This window comes from Heterodontus francisci, chromosome 27, assembly GCF_036365525.1.
Source record: "Heterodontus francisci isolate sHetFra1 chromosome 27, sHetFra1.hap1, whole genome shotgun sequence".
Taxonomy (NCBI): Eukaryota; Metazoa; Chordata; class Chondrichthyes; order Heterodontiformes; family Heterodontidae; genus Heterodontus; species Heterodontus francisci.
The window spans coordinates 60305445-60324322 of record NC_090397.1 but is presented as its reverse complement, the minus strand read 5'-3'; positions in this window follow the sequence as shown (position 1 = coordinate 60324322).

Genomic DNA, 18878 nt, shown 5'->3' with positions numbered 1-18878 from the left:
AGATAACGTGTGACATTAACAGCTTTACTTAGTGTTCCAGCTTTGAAAACAACGCTCCCCACCACATAAATTCACATTATCATACCTTCCACAAACCCCAAACCACACTCACCAACACACACGTACTCCCCGTTTTCTCTTCATTTCTCTCAGAAGTCCTGACTCCTTACTTCACAGTCACTGGATCTTTGATACCTCACCTAACTGGCCATTTCCTCTTGTATGAATCTAAGGAGAGAGGTCATCAGGCTATTCCACTATGTAAAGCATCACAGCCAAATCCAATCCTGGCCTCAGATTCATCCATGTGAGTTTACAATCCAGTAAGAGTCACCAGATAGCCATTGGGGTCGGAACCCCAATGCTTCAACTCCCATGCACTCCCCGACACCCCCCACCCCGAACCTTGACCCTCTTCCCCTCCCTAATCTGTGTGCCACACCAGGAAATGTATTTACCCCAGAGATTAGCAGTGATCGCTTGGCAATTGCACAGCTTATCTGCACAGCACACTTGGCACCATCACAGTGATGACAGTGTCAGTAAAGAGTGGACATTTTACTTGAGAATATTAATATGCGTGTGTGCACAGGTGTGCAACAGTGTAACAAAATGCATTCATGTAATACCTCATGTCAATCAGGCTGAAATGTGTCACAGAAAATGAATTATTTCTCAAGTGCAGTGGCTATTATGTAGAAGAATATGTTCGTGTTATTTTGTATTCGTTAGGTAATTAGGGTCTGGATCTATAGGTCAGTAACTGATTTTTGCCAAATCGAAAATATATTTTGGATGAAGTTCCAGCTCACAGTCACACAGTGAGAATGGGGTGGGTTTCAGTCAGAAACACATTTTATACCCCACTCAATTTTATTCTCCATTGACCTCAATGTAATACGAACATACGATTTGTCTTCACTCTGTTCCAGCCAGGCAGGTTAGGGTGAAAATCAGGTTTTCTGCCTCTATCTTTATGACTGTTTCTTTCTCTCTGTCTCTGTTGTCCTTTTATCACTCCATCTCTATCTGCCTCTCTCTGTCTCTGTCCTTATCTCTGCCTTTCTGTCTCTGTGTTTCTTTCTCTGCATCTCTCTCTTGCTGTCTGTTCCTGTCTCTCTCTTTCTCACTCTGTCTCTGCATCTCTGTTCCCCTCTCTTTCACTCTCTGTCCTGCTCTCTCTCACACACTATATCTCTCTCTAGCTCCCTCTCTCTTTCTCCCTTCCTCCTCTGTCACTAACTCTCTGCTTCTCCCTCTCTCTCCACTCCCCTCTCTTACACTAACTCTCTCTTTGACTCTCGATCTCTTTCTGTGTCTGCCCCATCTCTCTATCCACCACCCCCCTGCCCCACTCCTCTCTCTCACAAACTCTCTCCCCTGAAGTATAATGTCCAGTTTTATGTGTCTGGTGAGGGAGCCGCACCAACCAGTCGAACACCTCAGATAAATCAAAGTGTCCCTGACCTCCCAAACTCCCAGCAGGCTTCCCACCAGGAATACGCAGTCGGTAAAGGGATTCTTTCATTCTGCTGACTGCTGCCCAGCTGTCTGGCCTGATACCACACAGGACCATTCCAGAACATCCTCTTGCTTTGTTGCCTGTCCGCCTCGTGATCTATTGCCATTAACTGTTCCAGACAGTGACAAGCTTAATAGCTTTCATTGTGATTCCTGAGTGTCATTTTTTTCATCATAATCAGCTCATCAGTCCCCTATTTTTCTTGCTGTGGTTTAATGACCGTCAGATTACTTGCTGTTCTCCAACTCCTTTCAACACACATCTCTGTCACCGTAACTCAAACGCCTCCAGTTACCGCAAAGGAAAGCAGATGATTTTAGTCCAGGAGGAAACATCTTTAAGCAACCACATTGTAGGGTTGGTGGGATCTCCTTTCTTGGTCAAAGAGTGGGGCAAAATATTCCGACAACTCCGTGAGACTTTAAAATGTTCATTTGGCTTCATGTGCTTGTTGCAAAAAAAAAAGTCAAAATATCTCACAGCATTAATATTGGCAAAGTTAAGCTCACAGGCTACGAATAATTTGACAAAAGCTGTCATGAGGAAATGCCTGTTGGGCTTTAACTGATAGATGATGCCATCACCCATAGGGGGCACTGTTGTCAGCCTCATCCTTATCAAGTGAAATAAAAGACTGCCAACTTCAGACAGTGAGAATCAAAGCCACTCACTGTAAAACCCCACAGCAAAGCAGGATTGGAAAGCAAAGACAAACAGATATGTTAGCAAACAACGTGAACTAAGCAGAACTCAGGGGAGAAGTCACAGGAGATTTTCAAATCCGCGAAAGCATGTGGCAAAATCAATTCTCAGTATTCCGGGTCCCACACTTTGGGAAGGATGTCAATGCCTTGGAGAGGATGCAGAAGAAATTTACTAGGCTGTTACCAGGGATGATGGACTTCAATTATGTGGAGAGACTTAGAGAAGCTGGGGTTGTTCCCCTGAGAGTGGAGAAGGTGAATGGGAGATTAGCAGAGGTGTTCAAAAGTATTGAGGGGCTTCAATGGGAAGAAACTGTTTCCACTGGCAGCAGAGGCAATAACCAAAGGTTAAGATTTAAGATAATTGGCAGAAGAACCAGAGGACAGATGAGAATGTTTTTACACAGTGGGTTGTTATGATCTGAAGTGCACTGCCTGAAAGGGTAGTAGAAATAATAACTTCTAGAAGGGAATTGGACAAATACTTGAAGGGTGAAACATTGCAGGACTATGAGGAGAAAGCAGGGGATTGGGAGTAATTGGATAACTTTTTCAAAGAGCCAGCAGAGGCACGATGGGCAGAAAGGTCACCTTCTGTGCTGTAAGATTCTATGGTCCTGGTACAGGAATAGAATGAATCTTTAAAACTTTCTACTGCACATCTGTTATCCACATTAAGCAATGAAGAATACAGAGATGTGCAGAGCTCTGCCATGGTTGAATGGGGACTGTACTTTGTCAGGTTCTGAACCATAGACCAAATAGGTCCTAGCTTTGATTTCTGGGGTGAGATCTCGGTTCCTGGATCAGAACTCCAGCGTCACAATGACTTCCGCGTCCCAACTCCTCACCAATGCGGCAACACGCCCCTGCCACAATATTAATTTGGAAATAGCTTAATTAGCCCAGAGTCGTGTTTGCTGCCCAGTTAGTGGTGGTGAATGCAGGAAGGAGGTGGGATTGAGGCAGCAGTGGGCCCGATTTAAAGTGCAGATGGCAGCCATTGCTGAGGCTGCTGTTTGTCCGGAAACTGGAAGCACAACCTGAGCAGAGGGCAGTGGGCAGGGAGGGCCCCCATGCCAGGGCTGCCACCCCTTGCACCCGGTTTTTCTGACGACCCACTGGAGGTGCTGCTGGAGGCAGTGACTGCACACAGGAACATTTTCTTCCCTGCCAGCAGCAACAGAAGGCCCGCAAGACTCACCAAGAGGGCATGGCTGGAGGTGGCACAAGGTGAGCAGCAGAGGAGTGGTGATAAGGAAATGGCTGCAGTGCAGGAAACGTTTCAATGGCCTTCCTAGGTCTGGCAAGGTGAGTGCCAAGAGAGACTCAGATGGTATGCCTCCGTCCCAGTAAGCAGTCACCAGAGCGCAAAAGAGACGGGCACCTGAGGGCGCTTAGATCTCTCCTCACCATGGGAGAGGGTGTGCTCTGGTGCCTTGCTGACCCATAAGCATTGGTCAGCTGGTCAGGAGGCTGGAGTTCAGACTGCAATATCATCTGCAAAAGAGAAGCTGCAAGTGGAGGGGGAGGGAGACATTGTCATAACAGCATTGTTCTTCACCTTGCAGACCAGCATGGAGTTGAACACTCGGGAAAATGAGGGGGCACACCTGGACAATGGGGTGCCCCAGCTCGTGGTACTGATGCAATTTGAGAAACAGGCCCTTGGTATGGCCAGAGTGTCCAGCCACAGGGGAATTGGACGGAGAAGCAGGTGTCCGCAGCGGACAGGGTAAAAAGATCTCAACATTTCCATGTTCAGGGGATGCATGGCAATACTACCCATGCCGTGAGCTGTCATCGCATAAGCTGTCATCCTATTATTTTAAGCAGCAGAAGCGTCTGTTGACTTCCTGATCTCCCATCACCATCTTCTCTTATGTCTCCCACAGGATCAGCTGCGGAGGGACAGGATTCCATGCTCAGAGAACAAGTTCCCGAGGAGTCAGAGGAGGAAGAGACCTCAGAGGCTGCACCGTCACATCTTAACAGCGCACCCTCCAGCAGCACAGACACTTTCACCTCAGTGGGTCCTCACATGGTATTGGACAAGGTGGCACAGGGTGAAGCACACGCCACTTCAGAGCAGGCAGAATCGGCTGTGGCCCGTACCCCTCAGAGTATGGAGGACAGGGGAGCCCTGCTCAGCAGGGTGGAGATGCTGAGCCTATGGAGTTGTGAAACAGGCAGCTCACCTGGAGAGCGAGTGTGAGACGTGTGCCCATATGTCGGAGTTAGCTGGGGCTGTGCGGGCCCATGGAGTGAGAATGGAGGTGTCCATTCATCTCATGTGCTCCACAATGACTCAGTGCTTTGAGTGTGTGAGCTTCTCCCTTGAGAGAGTGACCTACCTCTTGGAGAGCCACATGCAGCATCACTTAGAGTAGATGCAGGACCAACGCACTGACATGCACAGGATGCATACCAGACTCAGCAGCACTGATCAGTGCACAAACTGCACCAAGAAGCATGGAATGGAAGCCCCCATGGTCCCTCTGACAGACAAAGCATCTGTGGAGTCACAGCCTGTGACAGAGGCTGCTCCCACTGCCAGTGCAGCAGCCTTTGGAGGTGCACCTCGCACACCCACCACCCCCCACCCCCGTGCCCACCCCCCAGCACCTCCATGACGAGGAGAACCACCAAGGGCATCTCAGTCCCAGACAGACTCAAGCGAGCAGCCTTCCTTCACTTCATCCTCAGCCACGGAGGGAACATCTCATAGGAGTGGCATCACTGGAGGCCACTGTGTCGGTCATGTCACTTTGTGAGTCACTTGGGTGTTTTTGATGTAGATAATATTTAACTATTAGGCAATGAAGCACTGGGGAAGTTGTTGCACTAAGGCTGACTTGTGTGCTTCCTTTTCAATTTGGCAAAACGCAGGAGAATGGGAAGTGAGTGTTGACAGAGCGATGGAGTGATTGTGTTTGGTGCAGACTCTGAAGCCTTTTTTTATTTGTTCGGGGTATGTGGGCATCACTGGCTATGCCCATATTTATTGCCCATCCCTAATTGCCCTTGAGAAGGTGGAGGGTGAGCTGCCTTCTTGAACCGCTGTAGTCCATGTGAGGTAGGTACACCCACAGTGCTGTTAGGAAGGGAGTTCCAGGATTTTGACCCGGCGACAGTGAAGGAACAGCGATATAGTTCCAAGTCAGGATGGCGTGTGTCTTGGAGGGGAACTTGCAGGTGGTGATGTTCCCATGCATCTGCTGCCCTTGTCCTTCTAGGTGATAGAGGTTGTTGGTTTGGAAGTTGCTGTCAAATGAGCCTTGGTGAGTTGCTGCAGTGCATCTTGTAGATGGTACACACTGCTGCCACTGTGCGTCGGTGGTGGAGGGAGTGAATGTTGAAGGTGGTGGATGGGGTACCGATGAAGCAAACTGCTTTGTCCTAGATGGTGTCGAGCTACTTGAGTGTTGTTGGAGCTGCACCCAATCAGGCAAGTGGAGAGTATTCCAACACACTCCTGACCTGTGCCTTATAGATGGTGGACAGGCTTTGGGGAGTCGGGAGAAGAGTTACGCGCCGCAGAATTCCCAGCCTCTGACCTGCTCTTGTAGCCACAGCATTTATGTGGCATGTCCTGTTTAGTTTCTGGTCAATGGTAACCCCCAGGATGTTGATAGTGGGGATTCAGTGATGGTAATGCCATTGAACATCAAGGGGACGTGGTTAGATTCTCTCTTGTTTAAGATGGTCATTGCCTGTCCTTCCTCACTCCTGCACTCCTGCTACCGAGGGGTCTGCCTCAGCTCTGGCAGATGCTGCTCCTCATCATTGTTCAGACTAGGCTTGGAGAAGCTTGATCCCATTTCCGTTTATGCCCTTCCTTTCCACCCCATCAGCCTCCATATCCAAAGGATCATCCTCCGCCATTTCCGCCACCTCCAGCGTGATGCCACTACCAAACGCATCTTCCCCTCCCTTCCCCTGTCAGCATTCCGAAGACATCGTTCCCTCCGCGACACCCTGGTCCACTCCTCCATTACCCCCACCACCTCGTCCCCTTCCCATGTCACCTTCCCCTGCAATCGCAGGAGGTGTAAGACCTGCCCATTTACCTCCTCTCTCCTCACTATCCCAGGCCCCAAACATTCCTTTCAGGTGAAGCAGCGATTTACTTGTACTTCTTTCAATGGAGTATACTGTATTCGCTGCTCACAATGTGGTCTCCTCTACATTGGGGAGACCAAACGCAGACTGGGTGACCACTTTGTGGAACACCTCCGCTCAGTCCGCAAGCAGGACCCCGAGCTTCCGGTTGCTTGCCATTTCAACACTCCCCCCTGCTCTCATGCTCACATCTTTGTCCTGGGATTGCTGCAGTGTTCCAGTGAACATCAATGCAAGCCCAAGGAACAGCATCTCATTTACTGATTGGGCACACTACAGCCTGCAGGACTGAACATTGAGTTCAATAATTTCAGAGCATGATGGGCTCCATTTTACTTTTATTTTCAGTTATTTTTTTCTTTTTCCTGTTTTTTAAATATATTTTTTGTGTTTATTTTATTTTATTTTATCTTAGTTTGTTCAGTTTGCTTACCCACTGTTTTTTTGCATGTTTGTACTTGTGGCTGTTCAATTTTCAGTCTGTTAACACCCTATCTGTACTAATGCTTTGTCTTTCAACATACCATTAACATATTGTTTGCCTTTGCTCCATGACCTTCTGGTCAGCTATTCTGTGACCTTGTCCTATTTACACCTTCTTTGTTATCTCTTGCCTCACCCCCGCTTTACTTGCTTATAACCTTTCACATTTCTAATATTTGCTAGTTCTGAAGAAGGGTCACTGACATGAATTATTAACTCTGCTTCTCTCTCCGCAGATGCTGCCAGACCTGCTGAGTATTTCCAGCATTTCTTGTTTTTACTTCAGATTTCCAGCATCTGCAGTATTTTACTTTTATTATTATGCCCTTCCTTTGTTGGCTTTGGACTGAGGAGTCTGCCTGAACCCTCACCTCCCCACCCCCACAATCACAGCACCACCCCCACCCACCCCCCCATGACATCCCCACAAAAAGCCCTTGTCAAGAGAGCAAATATATGCAGGATATTTCTTATAACAATTGCTTACCTATTAATGAGGGACATGTCTCCATCTCTCAGCCTTCATCCTTCAATGTTACCTTTTGCCTCTGACCTGCCATTCCAGATCACTCCCCACTATGTCAGCCATGGTTCTGACGGCATGTTGAACCTGCTTTTCGAACCAAAATCCATGTCTGGCCCTTAAACGAGCTGACAACAAGATCATTTAATAGCCTTAAGTGGCCGTTTAAGCAGTTTAGGTGGGTTGCCTCTTCCGGCTCCCATTGGGGCCGTTCAAAACCTGAGCGTGCCACTTTCACGTCAGGAAACCTACTGAGGGGCAGGTTTACGCGATTGCCCGCTCCCTTTCCCGCCCTCACTGACGATCAGAAGTCTTGGCCCTGGTGTGTTTTGTTCACTGACCCAAGCGGGGAGGTGTTACAATTGGTAGCAAGAAAGACATGCATTTATGTAGCACCTTTCATGACCTTAGGGCATTCCAAAGTGCTTTGCAGCCAATGAAATACTTTTGAAGTATTATCACTGTATAATGTAGGAAACAGGGCAGCCAATTTGCACAAAGCAAGTTCCCACAAACAGCAATGTGATAATGACCAGATAGACATGATTTTCAGTGACCCCTGACCAAAAAAGGGAAGACGAATTAGCCATGCTCTTGCCTCTGATCTTTATCTACCCCTGCTAAGAACTGCTTGTGTATATGTGTCACAACAGGATTGAACTGGTTGAAGGTGCTCCCTGTTGTCAAATAGCAGGCTGACACTCGATGTCTGAGTCGCACAGAGAAAATGGCAATGCTGAAAGTACAGGAGGACTGACAGCCCCTGTGGAGCCATACTGCAGCTCCACTGTATCATTGCCTTTAAGAGAGATGGAGGCAAAGAATAGAAGTATCTTTCATGTTGCAACCCTATATGACTCATGCAAAATACCAAATATCTTTTAATTAGAAGGAAGACGCAGTGATTAAACAATTAATCTTTGAGCTCTCCATTGAGTAATATCTCCAAATCAGTCAACCTGACTTCAAAAGCATTAGGAAACACACGGAGAGAGGGCACCACAGATGTACGTATCTTGTACACAAATTTACTGTTTTACCAGAAATATTAAACAAAAACAAATCTTCCTGAACAGATTTACAAGGGTGCAGATGTGCGAAATGATGCATGTTTCTCTATTAGAGACTATTTGCCACTTTTAGTTGAGCTAAAATAATCGTCATACAGTTAATTAAATATTCACACAAAGATGAATAAAAATCTGGAATTCTCAGCACCAACAACTTGCATTTATATAGCCCCTTTAAAATAGTAAAACATCCCAAGGCTCATCACCGGGGCATAATCCGACAAAATTCGACATCGAGCCACATAAGGTAATATTAGGATAGGAAGAGGTAGTTTTAATGGAGCAACATAAAGAAGGAGAGAGTCTGCCAGGCGAAGAGGTTTAGAGAGGGAATTCCAGAGCTTAGGGCCTAGGCAGCTGAAGGCACTGCTGCCCATGGTGGAGTGTCTAAAATCAGGGATGCTCAAGAGGTCAGAATGGGACGAGTGCAGAGATTTCAGAGGGTTGCAGGGCTGGAGGAAATTACAAATATAGGGAGGTGTGAAAAGTTTTTAAGACAGTGATCGATAAATTTTTGTTGGATATCAAGGGATACAGAACTAAGGCGGGTAAGTGGAGTTGAGATGTAGATCAGTCATGATCAAAATGAATGACAGAACAGGCTCAAGAGGCTGAATGGCCTTGTCCTGTTCCTAGTGTTACTTTATTTTAATTATTCTTTCATGGGATGTGAGCGACACTGGCAAGGACAGCATTTGTTGCCCATCCCTAATTGCTCTGGACAACTGAGTGGCTTTCAAGGCCACTTCAGAGGGCAGTTAAGAATCAACCACATTGCTGCGGGTCTGGAGTCACATGTAGGCCAGACCAGGTAAGGAGGGCAGATTTCCTTCCCTAAAAAGACATTAGTGAATCAGATGAGTTTTTACAACAATTGATTATAATTTCATGGCACCATTACTGAGACTAGCTTTCAATTGCCACTTTTTATCAATTAATTGAATTTAAATTCCACCAGGTGCCGTGGGTGGGGTTTGAGCCTGCGTCCCAATGGCATTAGCCCAGGCCTCTGGATTGCTAGTTCAGTGACATTACCACTACGCCACCACCTCCCACAATGCCCTACATTGTTTACCCAGTCGATTAAAAAAAATTCAAAACAAATATTTCAAACTTCCTGAACTTCTACAGAACAAAAGACAATCTCCTAAACACAGTATATACTTATAGTGAGAGTTAATGGTGCAGGCAGGAACAAATTTAACTACAAATTGTGTCTCAGGAAACAAATATGGCATTCTGGCCTTGAAATCACCCGGTTTGACTATTAGTGTATATGCAAATTATCTTGTCTGGGTATTAAGTTCTTTTATTATTTTAATGGGAGTCTTAACTCATTTTGAATTCCTGGGTTAATACTTGGCCTGAAAGAACAGGCAAAGGAATCCCATACAAACGCATTAAGCTCATTTTCACAGAGAATAATTGCAAAGCATCTCAATGCCAGCATTACAACTGAGAGTAGAACTGCAACAGGCAGTGCCCACGCTGATACTAATTCCATGTTAATCTAATTATTGCTCCACACTGCAGCCTCTCACAGCCTACTGTCATTTCAATCTGAAAATATTGGATTTACTTTTATGGAATTAACTCAATTTACATAACTGTTGGGAGATTTGGTTAAAAAGGACATATATGTATATATATATAAAATGATTATCAACATTTTCAGTGCAGATACTCCAGCGTATGTTATGTACTGTATTCGTATGGTAATGAAAGCACAGCTGCACATTGCAAAATGGCTGCTGAGGTGTCTAAATATTTTGCCTGAGAAAATATGATCTACTGCACTGTAATAAATCAAAAACGTGTCTGGCTACAAATGCCTCCGATCATCATAAGCTAAGTTCTGCTTCTCCTTCCTCTAAAGCAATTGACTTCCTATTTACAGATAACCTTTTGGCATTTTAATGTAGTCTTCAGCCAATGGGAAAACACACGCTCTCGGCAATGATTTGTGGGCAGACACAACTAATGCACATTCAAGCTCACTTAGTCACATAGCTGGTACCATCTTCACTGTGGTCTTTATAACTGTTTATCGCCCATTAGACTTGCGAAAATGCACAAGGAGGAGGCATCATTTAAAGAGGTATAACACACGCAGTCGACAAAGAGCCTCCAGTGAGTCCCCTGCACAATCTATTGCTCAGGAATGTGCAATGAAAGCACAAGGTATTAAAGGGAGACAGTGGGGGCAGAACAAATGCTCAAAGATTTTACATTTACCCATTACATAGAATGTACAGAACACAAACAGGCGATTTGGTCCCACTCGTCTATGCCAGCCTTTATGTTCCACATGAAACTTTTCCCACCATACTTTGCATCTATGCTAGTCACCTCATCCACTTCTTGTGGTAGCGATTTCCACATTCTCCCACCTCTCTGGGTAAAGACATTTCTGCTGAAGTCCCGATTGAATTTATTAGTGACTATCTTAAATTTAATGGTGAACCCAGAAGTGGAAATGCCTTCTCTATGTTTACCCTGTCAAACTTTTCATAATCTTTACCTGGTGGCCCCCTCAGCCTTTTTTTTCTGGAAAAATGTGCCCCACCCTATTCAGTCTTCCTTGATTGTTATAGTTTCAGAGTTCTGTCATCATCCTTGTATGTGTCACACTCAAACATTCCCCCTTAAACCACATGCCCCCCCCCCCTCCCACCCCTGCATCATATCGCTGCTGTGAATGACAGGACTCCCAAGGAAATGATGCCAATGTTAAGGGGAAGGAATGCCGTCCTCTTGTTCACTGTGTGACCTTCACCCCTCACTCCCCCCACCCCCCACTACTTCCCCACCCTGTTCATATGGTGGGAAGGGAAGGAATGGCTAGTGATGATTGTGGTGGGAGTACAGTGAGGGAAATCCTGATGGGGGCAATGAGGAAGTGTTTGGCCTTTTCCTTCATTCTCCGCAAGGATCTCATCCGATTTTGGAATGCCAGAAAAGATTTTTCCCCTTCCTCTGTCAAACTGCACTTAGGGACCAGAGCAGCTCTTGCTCATGTACAGTAAAGCTCCTGTACATGTAAGCACTTGACCAGGCTGTAGCATTGCTCCTTAGTTTCTTCACGTGCATTCCTGATGAAGTAAGGGCGTGGGGCACATTTGGAGTTGTTATCTGCACTGACAACAACTGTCAACACAAATAACTGACAGAAACCAGTATAGGTGCTCCCATAATCACCGAAAATGTAAACAGAACAGCAGATAGAGACTTTAAGGCTGCAGTCTAATCTTCCAATTCTAACCTCTTGTGCACTGCTGATTTTAGTTGCTGCACTGGCGACCGTAACTTCTGCTCCCTGGCTCTAAGCTCTGGAATTCCCTTCTAGAATCTCTCTGCCTCGCTACGTCTCTTTCCTCTTTTAAGACGCTTTAACCAAGCTTTTGATCATTTGAGCGAATAACTCTTTATGTAGCTCAGTGTCAAATTTTTGTCCGATAATTGTTCCTGGGACATTCTTCTACATTAAGGGCATTATATAAATACAAGTTTTTCTTGTGGTTGTAATCTTGCATCTCTGTTCAAGCTTTGCTTACAAGAAGCATGAAGTCCTTTAAATGGTGAGGTTAAAGCACTGATCAGTTATCCATTATTTTATGGGTTTGGGTCTTGAAGGGTCCTGAAGTGAAGGGAAATTTCCATGCAGGATTGTTTCTTTTAGCTCTGTTACAGACACAGCAGAAGAAACTCATACCGTCAGGCTCTTGTAAGGGAAGACTTGACACGTATCCAGTTCTATCCAAACAGAATGAAGTTTGGGGAGGGCTGGTAGATGTAAATGCAACCGTTCTTTTTTTTAAGAATATGAAAAAAATTCTAGAGCATGAAAAGGTCATTTGGTCCATCAAGATCATTGTATTCGGACTCCATGTGTAATGGTTTTATCATTGACCCCACTGCCCCATACCACCTGTTGATCCTCTATCTTAATCCACAGCTCCCCTGAATAAAAATGCAGGGCAGTGTTATTCTTTTTTTTTCTTTTGGGCCTCCTTATCTCGAGAGACAATGGATACGCGCCTGGAGGTGGTCAGTGGTTTGTGAAGCAGCGCCTGGAGTGGCTATAAAGGCCAATTCTGGACTGACAGGCTCTTCCACAGGTGCTGCAGAGAAATTTGTTTGTCGGGGCTGTTGCACAGTTGGCTCTCCCCTTGCGCCTCTGTCTTTTTTCCTGCCAACTACTAAGTCTCTTCGACTCGCCACAATTTAGCCCTGTCTTTATGGCTGCCCGCCAGCTCTGGCGAATGCTGGCAACTGACTCCCACAACTTGTGATCAATGTCACACGATTTCATGTCGCGTTTGCAGACGTCTTTATAGCGGAGACATGGACGGCCGGTGGGTCTGATACCAGTGGTGAGCTCACTGTACAATGTGTCTTTGGGGATCCTGCCATCTTCCATGCTGCTCACATAGCCAAGCCATCTCAAGCGCCGCTGACTCAGTAGTGTGTATAAGCTGGGGGTGTTGGCCGCTTCAAGGACTTCTGTGTTGGAGATATAGTCCTGCCACCTGATGCCAAGTATTCTCCGAAGGCAGCGAAGATGGAATGAATTGAGACGTCGCTCTTGGCTGGCATACGTTGTCCAGGCCTCGCTGCCGTAGAGCAAGGTACTGAGGACACAGGCCTGATACACTCGGACTTTTGTGTTCCGTGTCAGTGCGCCATTTTCCCACACTCTCTTGGCCAGTCTGGACATAGCAGTGGAAGCCTTACCCATGCGCTTGTTGATTTCTGCATCTAGAGACAGGTTACTGGTGATAGTTGAGCCTAGGTAGGTGAACTCTTGAACCACTTCCAGAGCGTGGTCGCCAATATTGATGGATGGAGCATTTCTGACGTCCTGCCCCATGATGTTCGTTTGCTTGAGGCTGATGGTTAGGCCAAATTCATTGCAGGCAGACGCAAACCTGTCAATGAGACTCTGCAGGCACTCTTCAGTGTGAGATGTTAATGCAGCATCGTCAGCAAAGAGGAGTTCTCTGATGAGGACTTTCCGTACTTTGGACTTCGCTCTTAGACGGGCAAGGTTGAACAACCTGCCCCCTGACCTTGTGTGGAGGAAAATTCCTTCTTCAGAGGATTTGAACGCATGTGAAAGCAGCAGGGAGAAGAAAATCCCAAAAAGTGTGGGTGCGAGAACACAGCCCTGTTTCACACCACTCAGGATAGGAAAGGGCTCTGATGAGGAGCCACCATGTTGAATTGTGCCTTTCATATTGTCATGGAATGAGGTGATGATACTTAGTATCTTTGGTGGACATCCGATCTTTTCTAGTAGTCTGAAGAGACCACGTCTGCTGACGAGGTCAAAGGCTTTGGTGAGATCAATGAAAGCAATGTAGAGGGGCATCTGTTGTTCACGGCATTTCTCCTGTATCTGACGAAGGGAGAACAGCAGTGTTATTAATATCGCTAGAAACCTCATGCTCCCCTCGATCGCCATTTGGCTTTGCTGATAATGTAGTAGGCTGTGGTTTTGTGATGGACAATGGTTGACAAAATGACTGAAAAGCCCTTGGGACCATGAGAAGGAAGGGAAGGAATGTAAAACAGATGGTGGATTTATGTTCTAAAAGCCTCTGGGAACTTCAAATGAGCTTTAAACGCCCAACCCAATACAACCCTCAAATCTTCATCAACACTATTCTCACACTGCTCAGTACGGCCCTCAAATCACCAACACAACATACACCAGTGCAAACCATGAAGTCTTTTCCACTGATTCACAATTCTCACCCACGCAAGATTGTAAAAGTTACATCAAAGCAGTCTCACAGACTTCAGCAACACAAGCTTCACTGGCACATTCCCTGCAGTCTTAACAAATATAAATCTTAAAATTATCAAAACTCCTGGTCACACAAGGTCACAATCCCTTCCAGCTTACTGTCAGGATGTTTCTCTTGAGTACTACTTCATTTCCTACACTTCTTCTCTCTTCGAGCCATTTTCAAATATGTTCTTGGGTACTCATGGGGTAAAACTACAACAAGCTGTGAGGTGTCAAACTAATGTAAACTGAGATCCTCAGTGGCCAGTTTAGAGATTTACAAGTTGATAAGTTTGCATCTTCACTCAAGGAGCATATTGAAACTAGTACATTGCAAATAGCAGCAAAAAAACTCCCATTGAATAGAGGAATTACTACTTCTCTTCTTTCAGAGAACATACAATTGCTCATGTCCAATTGTCCCTCCTTCTCTGTGGTGGTGTTTAGTTTTTATTTAGTTCCTCTTCCATAGGGCACAGAGCCAGCAATCCTCCCTCAACCAGCACCATTCAAAAACAGATTGACTGGTGATTCATCATGCAGCTGTAGCAAGAGGGTCATTGCTGGGGCAGAATAGCTGCTGAGTTTGCCCACACAAGCAGTGACTGCACCTCATGAAAAGAAGTGGCACTTTCTGCAGTGCGTATCAGGAAGGTTTGACTTTGGAGTGGCAGTAAGAATGAAAGTGGTTATATTATAGTTATGTGGGACCTGGAGGAGCACTCCTGCTCTTGACCCCATAAGGAACATGTTAGACCTGCCACAAGGGTAAACGTGTCTTCAGACTAACTTCGACCCTGATGGGAAAGTCACGGCAGATTCCCCAATCAGGTCTCGTTTAAAACTGAATCTTGGCCCCGTTGATATAATAGGAGCCCAGTTTGCATATATTTATGAGACTCTGCTTGATTTAGGTGAGCATCTCGTCCATCTGAACGTCTCTGCAGGTTAATATTATAAATGATCGGGATCTGAGCAGGTATTAAATCTGATCAATTCCAGTCTTGGCTCAGTGGGTAGCACTCACATCTTTGAGTCAGATGGTTGTGTAATTCAAGTTCCACTCCAGGGTCCTGAGCACATAGTCCAGGTGGACACTCCCAGTGCAGTACTGAAGACATGCTGCACTGCCGGAGGTGCTGTTTTTCAAATGAGACGTTAAACCAAGTAGCCATCTGCCCTCTCAGGTGGATGTAAAAGATCCCCTGGAACGATTTCAAAGAGTGGGTGAGTTCTCCCTGGTATCCTGGCCAATATGTATCCCTTGCAAAACGCTTAAAACAGATTTGGCGCAGTGGTTAGCACCGCAGCCTCACAGCTCCAGTGACCTAGGTTCAGTTCTGGGTACTGCCTGTGTGGAGTTTGCAAGTTCTCTCTGTGACCACATGGGTTTCTGCCGGGTGCTCTGGTTTTCTCCCCCATCCAAAGACTTGCAGGTTGATCGTTAAATTGGCCATTGTAAATTGCCCCTAGTGTAGGTAGGTGGTAGGAGAATGGTGGGAATATGGGATTAATGTAGGGTTAGTATAAATGGGTGGTTGTTGGTTGGCACAGACTCAGTGGGCCGAAGGGCCTGTTTCAGTACTGTATCTGTCTATGATTCTATGATTATTTGATCATGTGGGTATTGTAGCATAGTGGTTATGATGTTGGACTAGTAATACAGAGGCCTAGACTAATGATTTGGAGATATGAGTTCAAATCCCACAGCAACAGCTGGGGAAATTAAATAAATAAGGGGGGAAAAAAAGCTAGGGCTCAATTTTTGGGGTCCGCCCAGATTTAGGAACAGAGGTGTGGGGGCCCTAAAATTGGCATCCCAATTTCAAGATGCTGCTCCCAGCTGACAATAATCACCAGGGTTGTGCGGGTGCGGGGGCTGTACTGGGCAGGACAGGAAGCCCACTTTCCTCCCAATTGAGGTCAATTAAAAATGTTTAATAGCTCACTAAGAGCTTGTCAAGGGTTCAGAACTACATTTATAAAGGTTACCTGCACCTTCAGAAGCTGACCAGCTGAAAGGAGGTGGGCAAATAGTGGGAGCCAGCTATGGATGCCCCTGGGTATCACCCTAGCATCATAAGAGGGTCGGTGGGGCAAAGGGGGACTGGGAACTTGGTAAGGAGGTGCCCTTAGCTCTGCGCAAATGGGAGGGAGAGTGGGCATTCAGCATCTGGGCTTTGAATGGGATTAGCAACCCCTGGTGTCACAGGGACAGAAAGTCAGGGGGAAAAGCTGCCATTGACAATTGGGCAGCCACCTGCCCAGAAGGAAGGTTCCAGCTGGCAAAGGGGTCACTGGAGGTGGGTTTCTGACCCATAAACAAACCCAGCGCCTGTTTCCTACCTCTATGGTAAAAATTCAGCCCCTAGTATCAGTGGCGCAGTGGTTAGCACTGCAGCCTCACAGCTCCAGGGACCCGGGTTCGATTCTGGGTACTGCCTGTGTGGAGTTTGCAAGTTCTCCCTGTGTCTGCGTGGGTTTTCTCCGGGTGCTCCGGTTTCCTCCCACAAGCCAAAAGACTTGCAGGTTGGTAGGTAAATTGGCCATTATAAATTGTCACTAGTATAGGTAGGTGGTAGGGAAATATAGGGACAGGTGGGGATGTTTGGTAGGAATATGGGATTAGTGTAGGATTAGTATAAATGGGTGGTTGATGGTCGGCACAGACTCGGTGGGCCGAAGGGCCTGTTTCAGTGCTGTATCTCTAATCTAATCTAATCTAATGATGACCATGAAACTACTGACGGTTCTAAAAGTCCTGTCTAGTTCTTTATAACGTTCTTTAAGGAAGGAAATCTCTTGTCCTTACCCGCTTTGGCCTATATGTGAGTCCAGACCCACCACTGTGGTTGACTCACAACTGCTTTCTGAAATGGCCTAGAAAGACACTCAGCTGTATTCAAGAAGGTGACTCACCATTATCTTTTCAAAGGCAATTAGGGATGAGCAATAAATGCTTGCCTTGCTGGTGATGCCCACATCCTGTGAATGAATAAAAAAAAATCACAATGTTGTTTGTGTTAACTTGCTGTGTGTGAATTGGCTGTCACATCTCCTACCTTACAGCAGTGACTACACTTCAAATCTACTCCATTGATTGTAAAGTGCTTTGGGACATTCTGAGGTCATGTTGGTGCTATACAAATGTAAGTCCTTTTTCTGAATGCCTAGCCATCCAGTTTGTGTTGAGTGGGTGGGGTTAAAATCCACCCCAATTTGTGTGTGGACTTCTCAATAGTTTAGCTTGGGGACTTGTGAAGCTGCAAATTAGTTTCTGTATGTGTGTCAGATGCCTGGCTGGTCAAAAAAGTGATACTTTCCATAGAGAATGGTGGATAAATGAGATAAATTTAAACATAAAGAGTAAAGTTAACCAAAGTGCATCAAAAAGGCCCATTTGCCATTGTGTACTTTTAGCCTGTAATCAACTAAGAAGTTGTGTTACAGTTAGCTTTTTTTTTTAACAAACTCTATCGCTAAACTCTCTCTGTATTGTATATTTCTAGGTTTGATGAATAGATTTGTAATGCATTATTAATTTTCAATACGCGGCCCACAGTGTTGTCAATTAAGGAGTATGTCGGTGTTTTGATGGGAACTAAATTAGGAACTCTCACCATTTCTCAGTTACTTTAGGGTTCATTCATCAAAGAGAGGGGCAATGTGACAAGCAGTAGTCATTCCCCAACCCAGAGCCTGGAGACTTGTGTTACTCTTGCTTTTCTACAGCCCTTTGACTTTAGCACTATAATGACGAGCAGTGTCACTGATGCGCTGCTGCAGCACTCGAGGGAACTCAGTTGTCTCTGTTGTGACCTCCCTCATGGGAAAAGGTTCACTGAGTCTGGCTGTACATTCCAAGAACTGTCTCTAATATCTCTGTTGTTCCACATTTTTATAAAAAGTAATATATTCCTGGCCACCCTAACATCTTGTGTAGACTAAACATTTTTTTTTAAATAAAGGTGAACCTTGTTTTCCTTTCTTACAATGATGTAAGGCATTCTTGAATGAATGAGACAGTCAGCTTTTGCATGATCTTTCTATTTCCATGTAGCAGCCAATGCACTCTCACAGTCAGTACCTGGTGCATACATTATATCCCCTCTTACCAGATGAAACGAAGGCAGCAACTGTCAGCATCGAGACCTCTTTTTTAAAAAATCAAAACAGTTACGAGAGAGTCTTGTTACATTTGCCTCTCTTTGATTTCTCTGTTGGCTGTTTTCTCGCTGATTTAATTTGAATCTTTTCATTTTAACCCTTAGATTGTCCGCTTGGTTCAAGGGAAACGCTTACCCCTTAGCTGACTGTATCTCTGCCTATTATTAGCTGAGGTGCTGTGATAATGAAGGTTGATCTGACAGTTTCCAAGGCACCCACCATCCAAGGACAAACTCACTCCCTGTCAGTTCAAGCCCCACGACAGACTGAGACAAACAATTTAGGCTGGCACTTTAGTGCAGTGCTGAGGGAGTGCTGCAGTGCCGCAGGCGCCTTCTTTCATATGAGAAGTGAGCCTGTCTGCTCAGGTGGATCTCGAGGATCCCATGACAGCAGCAACCTGGTAACATGCACTGTCCATAGCCCCCCCCTCCCACTCCCCACCACCACCACCCCCACCACCAAAACAATTGATGAACTGGCCATAGTTCATGCT